The sequence below is a fragment of the Molothrus ater genome, chromosome 30 (assembly GCF_012460135.2).
Source record: "Molothrus ater isolate BHLD 08-10-18 breed brown headed cowbird chromosome 30, BPBGC_Mater_1.1, whole genome shotgun sequence".
Taxonomy (NCBI): Eukaryota; Metazoa; Chordata; class Aves; order Passeriformes; family Icteridae; genus Molothrus; species Molothrus ater.
The window spans coordinates 2,702,329-2,714,521 of NC_050507.2; positions in this window are offsets into that span (position 1 = coordinate 2,702,329).

The window sequence follows — 12,193 nt, forward strand, 5'->3', positions numbered from 1 at the left end:
GGTTCGGGGATGATAAATCTGTTTTTAGAAATGGTAGGTGTGGCTTTAGGGAAGATAGGTCTGGTTTAGGGAGGATAGGCCTGGTTTTGAGACCCCTGGGAGTGGGCCAAGAGTGCTGAGGTTATTCATTCATCTGCTCGGGCAGCACCAGAGACCCCCAAAGCCTCTGGACCTGAGGTGGATCTCAGGTGCCCAAGTCCATCTTTGACTGCCCCATTCCCATTCTCCAAAAGCCCTATAAAAGCTGGAGATACAAAACCCCTCTGAATTTCAATGAGCTCTGGTATCCCACCTTTAAATCCCTGTTTGGTACAAACCCTGGACGTGGTTTCCTGCTTTGGCTCCATTTCTCCTGCAAAGCCTGGGAAAGAAGAGCTCCCATCTGTGCCTTGCTTTGTGGCATCCTTGGGAAGGGGGGTGGTCTTCTCTGGCCATCCCAATTTCCATTTTGTGGGGAAGCTGCTGCTTTGCTGCTCTGGGTCTGCTCCACGCTGGAGTTTCCCTTCCAAGGGAGGTGAGGGAAGGAGAGGTTGGATCTGTGCTCTGACAAGAACCATCTGCTGAGGAGCAGCTGTGGTTTGGGAAGGATTCCCAGGGAAGGGGACCTGTTCCAGTGGAGTTGACCTTTCCTCCAGGTGGAATTGCAATATATGGCCAGGAACGGGGTGTTTTCCCCAGTCCACCTTCCCCAAACATCCTTTCCAGGGAAAATGCATTTGAACACCAGGTCACTCAGTGGGTCCTTGGCAGGACTTCTCACAGTAATCCTGATGGTTTATTTTAATGATTAAACCCAAATTCCTGGCTGGGAGCAGCCATAGCTTGTGGCTCCTGCTCTGTGGGTGACGTGACCCCTTTCTGGTCAGCTTCTCTGATGGCTCTGTGGCTGCAGGCATGGATGGGACCCCAATGGGCACCAGGCCAGGGTCACCTTGGCCCTGGGGCTGCTGGAGGTGCTGAGGGCACTCAGGACAGCCCTGGGAAGGCTCAGTCCCTCTGGGGGAAGCAGGTGCAGGTGGAATGAGGGCACTTTGGTGCTGCAGAGCCTGGGAGCAGTGTCTGCTCTGATCCTGGTGGGATCTTTCACGGTCCCAAGTCATCCCATGTCTGAGCACCAATCCCTGCTCCTTTCTCCTCCAAGGATCAATTCTTTCCCTCATCCTTTTTCTTCCATGAAATGAAGTTTCCAAACCTAGGCCCAGCCCATGGGAACAAGTTTGGCTCCAAGAGCATCTCTCAGTGCACAGTGGCCCAGGAAGCCTCTCCAGGTGATGGGATCCAAAGGGATCTGGACGATTCCCAGTTCCTGCACAGCATTGTGTCCTGTGTCCCACATCCTCCCCATCCCTGGAAGTGTCCAAGGATAGGGCTTGGAGCACCATGAATAGTGGAAGGGGGTGGAATGGGATGAGCTTTGAGGTCCCTTCCCACCCAAACCATTCCATAATTCCATGATTAGATGCTGGAGATGGGCCCAAAATCCCTCTGCCACAGAAAGGTGCAGAAGGATGATGGTTCAGGATGAAAACTGCCTTTAATTCTTGGGACAAGCAGCATGGAACCCTATTTTTCACTGGGATCACTGGAGCCACTCTGCTCTGAGGTGGATGAGGGTTTTCCAAGTGCTGTGTCCTTCCAGCAGGATGGGTTTGACTTGCAGGTGACATGGGATGTGTTGGAAGAGGATTCAGCCTCTCCTTGCATGGCTGAAGCTGCTCTCGGCCCCCTGGGTGAGCAGAGGGCCCAGGTGGAGAGGGGACACTCTGGGGGACCCTGGTTTCAGTGCCTGTGGTGCTGCTCCTGGGCATTTTTGGTGTTTGTAGGGAAGGATCCTGTGGCTCCCAAAGAAGGGAGGACCTGTCCCCAGCTCAGCATCTGCCCCTCATTCCTGCCCCTGCCCCGGGGGAGGCCGAGCTGACTCAGGCAGGTCCTGCCCTTCCTGATGTTCTCAGTGCTCCTCCTTGGCCAGGTATTTGGTTCCGTTTGGGATGGGCTGCTCCCCAAACCAGAGAGCCTTCCTGGCTGCACAGGAATCCTGCTGGAAAGGGACAGGGACAAAGGAAGGTGGGGAGAAGGTGGAGAAGGGGGTGAAGGGTCTGGTCCCACCCAGCTGAGCTGCTGTGTGCCCCCTGTGCCATGGGGCGTGCACAGCTCCCCGTGTGCTCACAGCTCCCTGTGTGCTCACAGCCTGGTGGGTGAATCCTGACTCCTGCTGTGGCTGGATGCAGAGTGAGCCCAGGATCTCCCACTCCAGATGTGTCCAGATGTGTGTGTGGTTTTTTGGGGGGCTGAGGCTCAGGGCTGGGCACAGGGAGATTTAAACCATCGCAGGGAGCCTTGAAGGTGCTTCAACCCCCTTGGACAAACCTGGGAAATCTGGAACCCTTCCCTGGACACTGCTGGGGGTCATTGCCAGCACCTGGAGCTCCCAGGGTCATTGGCTCAATGTGTTCAGGCAGAGTGGAATCATTTCTTAATCAAGGCTCCCCATGTAATTGGTGTTTATTAATGAGGAATAAAGTGGGAATCAGCTGTGGCCATGTTCACAGGGGTCCCAGGATGAGGGAAGAGACGAGGATCTGACTCCATGTTTCAGAAGGCTTGATTTATTATTTTATGCTATATATTATATTAAAACTATACTAAAAGAATAGAAGAAAGGATTTCATCAGAAGGCTGGCTAAGAATAGGAAAGGAATGATAACAAAGGCTTGTGGCTCAGACAGAGAGCCCGAGCCAGCTGGACTGTGATTGGCCATGAATTAGAAACAACCACATGAGACCAATCACAGATGCACCTGTTGCATTCCACAGCAGCAGATAACCATTGGTTACATTTTGTTCCTGAGGCCTCTCAGCTTCTCAGGAGAAAAAATCCTAAGGAAAGGATTTTTCGTAAAACATGTCTGACAATCAGCCCCAAGGGATCTGAGTGAGGAGGGAGAGCAGGACTGGAGGAGCTCTGGAGGGAATGAGGGGGTGAGAAGGAGCCAGGTAAGGGAGCTGCCCCTGGAATGGGAATTGTCCCTGGAGTGGGAGCTGTGTCAGGCTGGTCACACACAGCTGGGAATGGTCAGTGCTGTGGGACAGGGAATGGTCAGTGCTGTGGCCACAATGGGACAGGGAGTGGTCAGTGCTGTGGGACAGGGAATGGTCAGTGCTGTGATCACAATGGGACAGGGAATGGTCAGTGCTGTGGCCATGGGTGGGACAGGGAATGGTCAGTGCTGTGATCACAATGGGACAGGGAGTGGTCAGTGCTGTGGCCACAATGGGACAGGGAATGGTCAGTGCTGTGGGACAAGGAATGGTCAGTGCTGTGGCCACAATGGGACAGGGAATGGTCAGTGCTGTGGGACAAGGAATGGTCAGTGCTGTGGCCACAATGGGACAGGTCAGAGCAGCTCCTGGTTCTGCTGCTGGAGCCTCTTTGAGGTCAGCTCAGGTTTAAAGAAACAGAAGGAGGAGAGGATTTATTCTGTGAAATGTGTGGTTTGGTTTGTTTTATTCAGTTTGGCTGGGCAGGGCAGGCGTTTCCTGCTCTGCCAGGGGCTGGGCTTGGAGGTTCCAGTTTGGGACTGGGCACTGCCCAGTTTGGGCTGGGGGCTTTGAGAGCCCCTTCCTCCAGCTCTGCTCTGTTCCCTCCGTGCAGGTCCCTCTGGGGAAGGGCAGGGGCCAGGCTGGGGACATGTCCAGGCCCTGCCAGGGTGGGGCTGAGGGAGCTCCACGGCCCTCAAAGGACAGTGCCCAGCCCCAGGTGAGCACAGAGGGGGAACAGTGCAGCCACAGGGGTGGGGGGCACTGCAGGGACAGGGGTGGGAACAGAGGGGACACAGCAGGGACAGGGATGGGCACGGAGGGGACACTGCAGGGACAGGGATGGGCACGGAGGGGACACTGCAGGGACAGGGATGGGCACAGAGGGGACACAGCAGGGACAGGGATGGGCACAGAGGGGACACAGCAGGGACAGGGATGGGCACGGAGGGGACACTGTAGGGACAAGGGTTGGGCACAGAGGGGACACTGCAGGGACACAGCAGGGACAGGGATGGGCACGGAGGGGACACTGCAGCCCTTCCTCCCCTTCTCCCCTGCCCCGTGCTGGGATCGGGCTCTGGGGGCTGGGAAGGGGAGAATTCGATGCCAGACTGGGGGGATTTGTGTACCCTGGTTTGGGGGGTGCCTGGGGGAGCTCTGCCACCTTCCCAGGCTCCTTTCTGTCCCTGCTCCTTCTCTCACTTCATTATTCCTTCTCTTACCTTCACTTATTCCTTCTCCTCTCCCGTCCCGTGTCCCATTCCCACTCCCACCTCCTCTTTTCCTTGTTTTCTGTGCCTGCCTAGAGCCGTCCACATCTCTTCCCTGCCTTCTCCTGGCATCCCAAGCCAGGCTGTTTCTGATTTCTGGCTGAAACCGAGCCCCAAGCAGGCGTCAGAGCGCAGGAATGTCCCTGGGGGCCGGGCCGGCCGGGACCTGCCCAGGGCAGCAGCAGCGTTTGGTTCCTCTCAGCTGAGCTCCGGCTCACGGAGCTTCCAGGAAATGTCAGGGATTGAAAGAAAAAGCCCTGAAGAGGGCTAAAGGCGGGGTGTGACATCACCCATCCCTGCTGGGATGCTCCTGGCTTTTCTGGGTGGTCATGGCTGTGCGTGGGGTGGGGGAGTGGATCCAGCTCTGGGTGCTGGAAGTGCCCCAGCAGCGTCTCCTGATGGGATCAAACAGTGGAGTCCTGGAGTGGGAAGGGACATTCAAGTCCATCCAGTGCCACCCCTGCCCTGGGAACAGCTCTGCAGGTGGGGTCTCACCTGAGCAGCAGGGGCAGGACCCCCCTCCTCTGCTGCTGGGGGGGCTCTGCTTCATCTCCAAACCCTCCTTCCTCACCTGAAATGACTCCAAAGTCCAGGAATGGTCTTCCCAGGGAAGCTGTGGCTGCCCCTGGGTCCCTGGCAGTGCCCAAGGCCAGGCTGGACAGGGCTTGGAGCAGCCTGGGACAGTGGGAGGGGTCCCTGCCATGGCAGGGGTGGCACTGGATGAGCTTTAATGTCCCTTCCAACCCAAACCATTCCATGAATCTCCAGCTCTTCCTGGTGTCCATCCTCTTCACTCTGGGCTGTTCTGGGAGCCTGGAGTTTCCCAGTTCCCCCTGCAACAACCAGTCCTGTTACTTTGGCAAATGGCTTCTCCTTTCCCAAGATCCCGCTCATAAAAAAAGCAGGAATGAGAGGCACAGGGAGCATTTACAGCTCGGTGTTTCCCAATCCCCACCGGAGTCAATGACTTCATTCCCTTCAACAGCAGCCAGATCCAGCCCCCGTCCCCGTCCCCGACGGGCTCTTGTGTCACTTTAATGAGGCTTTTGTTTGCTCTGAGTGTCACTCCCAGGTGCTGCAGCACAAAGAAGGAGCTGCTGCTGTGGCTTCTGGCTCCTCTGGAGCTGTGGGAGGTTTAGGAGCCAGCTCCCTGTTTTGCAACAGGTTCTGTGCATTAAATACACTGTGATCGGGTGTTTATTTGGGATTAAAAAGGGCCTGTGACATCCCAGTGAGAGTTAGAGGAGGATGTTTGCAGCTGGGATTGCAGGAACATCCTTTTGCCCCAGTTTGGGGACTGTGGTCAGAGAAATCCCAGCCTGCAGTGGCTCCTCTCCCAAAATCTGTGTAGCAGCAGGAACTTTAGGGGTGGGATATCTCTGGGTATGTTTTTATTTTTCTCCTGTGTGGATTTGGGCTCACCCACAGGCTGGGATGGTGGGAGTGGGAGAGGGGATGGTGCCACTGCTGGAGGCAGGAGCTGCGTGGGGACAAACTGAGGGACAATTTCATGGTGGCAGCAGCTCAGCTGCAGAACCAGGGCCTTGTGCTGCAGTTTCCAGGGCCACATGCCCAAATCACCAGGAAAAAAGTCTATTTTTTCCCATTTTTTCCTGGCCACTTATGGGAATTGGATCCATCTTCCACTTTTCCCCTTTCTGGCTGTGTAAAGCAGGTGTTTGGCCATGGCCAAAACTCACCACAGCATCCCTGGGGTGCTTTGTCCTGCTTCCTAAATCATGGACTCATGGAATTGTTATGGTTGGAAAGACCTCCAAGATCAGCCTTGGACCCAGTGCCCACAAACCCGTGTCCCCAAGGGCCACATCCACTCTCTCTTTGAGCACTGCCCAGGATGGGGCCTCCCCCACTGCCCTGGGCAGCTGTGCCAGGGCTGGAGAGCTTTTCCATGGAGACATTTTCCCAAATCCCCAATGCTGTGGTGCAGGGCAGAGAGGGGCTGTCCTAGGGGGATGTTCTGATGCTGTATCCCCGTTCCTGTGTTCTGTTCATGCTGGATATCATGTTCTGTGCCTTCCAGACTGGCTCTGCAGAGCGAATGTTTGGTTTTGGTTTTGCTCTCAGCCGCTCCCCCACGGCTGGTGGGACACACAGACAGGGCAGTACCTGGTGCTGCTTTTGCTTTTTGCTTTGCTTTTCCCTTTGCTCTTGCTTCTGCTTTGCTCCTGCTTTGCTCTTGCTTTTTGCTTCTGCTCATTAGTTAGTTTAGCTAAGCAGTCCAAATTTTCCCTGGACTGTTTCTCCTTTCCCTTTTTTGGACCCACTCAAACCTGCTCTGGACTGGGACCTGGGAAACACCGAGAGTTTGCACCTTGTGGCTGCAGCAGCTACCCCCAGTGTCAGAGGGACTGATAACAGAGCGACCACCCCCAAGAGAGACTTTCTGAATTTGTGATCCTTTTCAGAGTGGTGTCACCTGGTATTGCTCATTTTGTGTGTTGGGGGCTGTTTTGCCTGTTAAATAAACAGGTTCTTTCCACTCCTCTCCGAGGAATCCTTCCCGACCCGGTTGTGGGGAGGGGCCGTGTGGGTTTGCTCTCTGCAGGGGCCCCTTTTCTCCCAAATTTGCCCTGAACAAGGATGTCACAGACATCTTTTATGAAAAATCCTTTCCTTAGGATTTTTCTTCTTGAGAAGCTGAGAGGCTTCAAGAACAAAATGTAAACATTGATTATCTGCTGCTGTAGAATGCAACAGGTGGATCTGTGATTGGCCCATGTTGGATGTTTCTAATTAATGGCCAATCACAGCCCAGCTGGATCAGAGAGTCCAAGACAGAGCCTTTGTTATCATTCTTTGCTATTCTATTCTTATCCAGCCTTCTGATGAAATCCTTTCTTCTATTCTTTCAGTATGGTTTTAATATAATATATATCATTAAGTAATAAATCCAGCCTTCTGAAACATGGAGTCAGATCCTCATCCCTTCCCTCAGCCTGAGACCCCTGTGAACACGGTCACACCAGGACAGGGGCCGAGCCCCAGCTCTGGAATCCCTGCAGAGGGGCGCTCTTGGGGCTGGGGGATTCCTGGAGCTGCCACCCATCCTGATGCATCCTGGAGGGGAATCTGGCACTGGGTCTGTGCCCTGAGTGAGCCTGGAGCCTGGCATGGAGGCTCAGGCCCAGCCAGCACCCAGAGGCAGAGGCAGGAGCCTTCTCTGCTCCTGGCCCCAGAGGCTGGGCTGACGTGGCCCCGGGCCTGTGGCTGTCCCCACGTGCGTGACGTGTGCCAGGGCCACCCTGTAATCCCTGTAAAGGCAGAGACCAGGGCTGAGTCACCCCGAGTTTTAACTCCTGGGCTCAGATTCTGAGGCGCTGAGTCACAGCCAGAGCACTCAGGGAGCTCATCCTGCCTCGGAGGGGCTGTTTTGCCCCGGGTTTTGGGTGGCAGAAGCTCTTCCCTGCACTGAGGAGCTCTGGAGCCCACGGAGTGCAGGAAGGAAACATGCTCAGTGTGAAAAATGCGTGTATTTTATGATTGGCTTTTCACAAATATTCAAATGAATATTATATGTGTTGTGTTAGAAAGTAATGCTGCATCAATTCTCTTAAGTACTGTGTTAAATACAGTTTTAGGTTATAAAATTTGTTAAAATACAAACGATGCTATGTAGGATACTTTTTCTAAAGAAAGGACTCGCACTGAGATAGCAGCTACAGGACACCTGAATCTTTCAGAGAAAAAGAATTTATTGCCCTCTTATCAGAAGAAACAAACTTCTTCCTGCCTCAAAGGCGCTGATAGGATTCGGAGGAAGAAGCTGACACTGCCCAGCCAGAATCCTGTGTTTGAATGGAATTTATGCATCGTGTATGAGGTGTATGAATATGCAACAGGCTGTTGTTTTTAAGGGTTAATCCTCTGTTAATGTGGGTCCTTTTTCGGGCTTGTGCTGCCCAGAAAAGGTACCCGGACGTCCATAACTCTTTGTATTTGTTGTCTCATATTGTCCTAATTCAAATTGTCCAATTTATTATTACTCTAACTATATTACTATTTTTATAACCATTTAATAACTATTAAACTTTTAAAATTTTAAAAACAAGTGATTGGCGTTTTTCACACTCAGCATGGAATTATGGAGTGGTTCAGGCAGGAAGAACACTAAAGTGTTATAGTAACCTCCATGTATTATAATAACCTCCTCAAGCCAAATTCAATAAACTCTAAAAAGCCTACAACACACCCAAAATAGCTCAACTACCTTTAAAGACATAAAAATCAACAAAATAGCTTCTGTTACAGTGTTAGAAACAAAAAAAAATTGATAAAAGCAAAATAAACAAAAAAAACCAAGCTAAGTGCTAAACATCCTTACTCCTAATAAAAACACTTTATAAAAACAATTTTTTTTGTTTTCTTCTTCTACTAAATTGCCCAAACAAAACTTTTTAACTTCTGTCCAATTAACTATCCTTAAATTTAAAGTTCTTTAAATCCTATAAAATATCTTTTCATTTAATTAAAAAAAAAAACCAAAACCAAAAACAAAACAAAAAAAAAAAAAAAAAAAACTTCTAAACTTCTTTCCTTTTAAAGAGACAAAAATAGTTTTGTCACTCCATCAACAAGAAACACACACTCCTACACTAAAGTCCAGCCGGTGCCACCTGTGCCATGGCAGGGACACCTCCCACTGTCCCCGGCTGCTCCAAGCCCTGTCCAGCCTGGCCTGGGCTCTGCCAGGGATCCAGGGGCATCATGGAGAGCTGTTCTTTTTCCTGGCACCGTTTTTTCCTGTCTCCTTTCCCTGTTCTTTTTCCTGGCACCGTTTTTCCCTGTCTCCTTTTCCCCATTTTTTTTCCTGTCTCCTTTCCCTGTTCTTTTTCCTGTCTCCTTTTCCCTGTCCTTTTTCCTGGCACCGTTTTTTCCTGTCTCCTTTTCCCTGTTCTTTTTCCTGGCACCGTTTTTCCCTGTCTCCTTTCCCTTTTCTTTTTCCTGTCTCCTTTCCCTGTTCTTTTTCCTGGCACCGTTTTTCCCAGTCTCCTTTTCCCTGTTTTTTCCCCTGTCTCCTTTTTCCCTGTTCTTTTTCCTGTCTCCTTTTCCTGATGTCTCCTTTTCCCTGTTCTTTTTCCTGGCACCGTTTTTCCCTGTCTCCTTTCCCTGTTTTTTTCCCTGTCTCCTTTTTCCCTGTCCTTTTCCCTGTTCTTTTTCCTGTCTCCTTTTCCCTGTCTCCTTTCCCTGTTCTTTTTCCTGTCTCCTTTTCCCTGTCTCCTTTTCCCAGTCCTTTTTCCTGGCACCATTTTTCCCTGTCTCCTTTTCCCTGTTTTTTTTTCCTGTCTCCTTTCCCTGTTCTTTTTCCTGGCACCGTTTTTCCCTGTCTCCTTTTCCCTGTTCTTTTTCCTGTCTCCTTTTCCCTGTTCTTTTTCCTGGCACCGTTTTTCCCTGTCTCCTTTCCCTGTTTTTTTCCCTGTCTCCTTTTCCCTGTCCTTTTTCCTGGCACCGTTTTTCCCTGTCTCCTTTTTCCCCGTTTTTTCCCCTGTCTCCTTTTTCCCTGTTTTTTTTTCCTGTCTCCTTTCCCTGTTCTTTTTCCTGGCACCGTTTTTCCCTGTCTCCTTTCCCTGTTCTTTTTCCTGTCTCCTTTTCCTGATGTCTCCTTTTCCCTGTTTTTTTTTCCTGTCTCCTTTTCCCTGTTTTTTTTCCTGTCTCCTTTCCCTGTTCTTTTTCCTGGCACCATTTTTCCCTGTCTCCTTTCCCTGTTCTTTTTCCTGTCTCCTTTTCTCCTTTTCCTGATGTCTCCTTTTCCCTGTTTTTTTTTCCTGTCTCCTTTTCCCTGTTTTTTTTTTTTTTTCTGTCTCCTTTCCCTGTTCTTTTTCCTGGCACCGTTTTTCCCTGTCTCCTTTTTCCCTGTCCTTTTTCCTGGCACCGTTTTTCCCTGTCTCCTTTTCCTGCTGATCCTCTCTCCTCCCGTGGGAGGTGGGAAGTGCCGCAGGTGGAGCTGGAGGCTGGGGCTGGATTTGGGGTGCAGGTGGCTGTGGGTGTGAGGAGCTGGGGCTGGAGGAGGGCTCCAGGTGTGGCCCCTGCTCCATGGAATGAATGCTGGACCTGCTCATCCCTCCCCTCCCAGGGCGGCATCGATGTCCTCGGCAGTGTGGGCGGGTCCGAGACAATTATCATTACAATTATAATTGTAATTATTGTTGTCAGCGCTGAGTGCATTGATTAGGAGGGGCCTGAGACAGACAGACAGACAGACAGACAGACGGGCCCCACCCTCTGCTCCATCAGCACCAGGGCTGGGCTGCAGCAGCTCCAAGGCTGCAATCCTGCCCTTTGCTCCCTTTGCTGTCCTTCCTGCTCCCAGGGCTCCACCCCGGAGAAGACGAGAGCAAAGGAGGGAATGGCACCTTCCTTCTGGAAGCTTCTGACTGTCATCTCTTGTCGGGTTTTGGTTGTTGATTGCTGCCCTGAGATGTGCAGGATGTCTCTGCTTCAGCACGCGTGGCTGAAGAACAAGTCTGGACTCTTCACTTTTCGGTCTTGAGGTTGTTTATTAATTCTTATCTATAAAATTTTCTTTCTGCCCAGCTGAGATCTGCTCAGCAGGGCAGCCACAGGCACTCTGACTGCCCCTGAGGCGGTGTTGTCCTTTTATACTACAAACTACGTATAACATATTTACACTGAATTCCCAATACCTATCACCCATGTTAGTCAGTGCACTTCTACTCTAAACCAATCCCAAAGTACCACCATCACAGCAGAAAATGGAGAACATGGAGAAGAAGGAGAAGAAGGACAGGACATGCCCACATTCCTCCATCTTGCCTCCTGAACCCCCATTCTAAAAACCCCAAAATTCTACATTTTCACCCTGTGACAAATTCACTCTCATTCTACTCAAACTCTTGTGGCTTGTAACTCCTCACACAGAGCTGGGAATTGTTTCCAGCCCTTGGGGTGGTGTTAGTTTTTTACACTAAAAGCTATGTGTACAATATTTACACTTAATTCCCAATACCCATCACCTGTGTTAGACAGTGCACTTCTGCTCTAAACCAATCCCAAAGTGCCAGCATCACAGCAGAAAATGGAGACCAAGAAGGAGAAGAAGAAGAAAGGCTGGACATGCCCAAGTTCCTCCATCTTGTCCCCACAACCCCCACACCAAAAATCCTAAAATCTCCATTTTCACCCTGTGATCATTTTATTATTACACCATTCAAACCTCTGTGACTTTCAGGTCCTCATACAAAGCTGGCAACTTGCTCCAGGGGTCACAATCAAACCCGCAGGTGCTCTGGGCTGCGTGCCAGGGTCTCCGAGTCCCCCGGTGGGGTCCTGGCAGCTCTGGACACCCGGAGAGATGGACTGAGTTCCGACAATCTCTGGGTTCGGTCTGGCCCTGGAGCAGCTCCTGCTGCTGAGATTAAAGTGCTGAGATAAAATCCCTGACTGGGGTGACAGGTGGGAAGGCCAAAATCCCAGATTTGGGAGCTCGGTTCTCCTGAGCTGGGAGAACACCCTGAGAGCGGGGTTGGCCCCTCAGAGGCAGGGATAACTCAGGGGTTACAGCAGCTGTAAAATCCTTGTAAAATGTTCTTTGTTTGCTCTGCTCCCATCCCTCCAGCGCAGCCGTGACTCAGGGGGCGGAGGCGTCGCTCCTTCCCCCAGCCCCTCTGCCCTCCTGCTCCTTCTCCTGCCCCAAAGTGGGCTCTGGGCTCTCAGCTTGGGGCTGCTTTGGGAAGGTCCTTCAGCCTCCCGTTGTGACCAGTCAAATCTCCAAAACTCCTGAGGTACTTAAGAAATACATAGGAATACAAGAAAGACATAGAAAAGATCTGAGGTGAACAAACCCTCGGTCACCCCTCATCCTTATGGATATGGGGGTGCCACCTCTGGAATTCTGGCTGATCCTG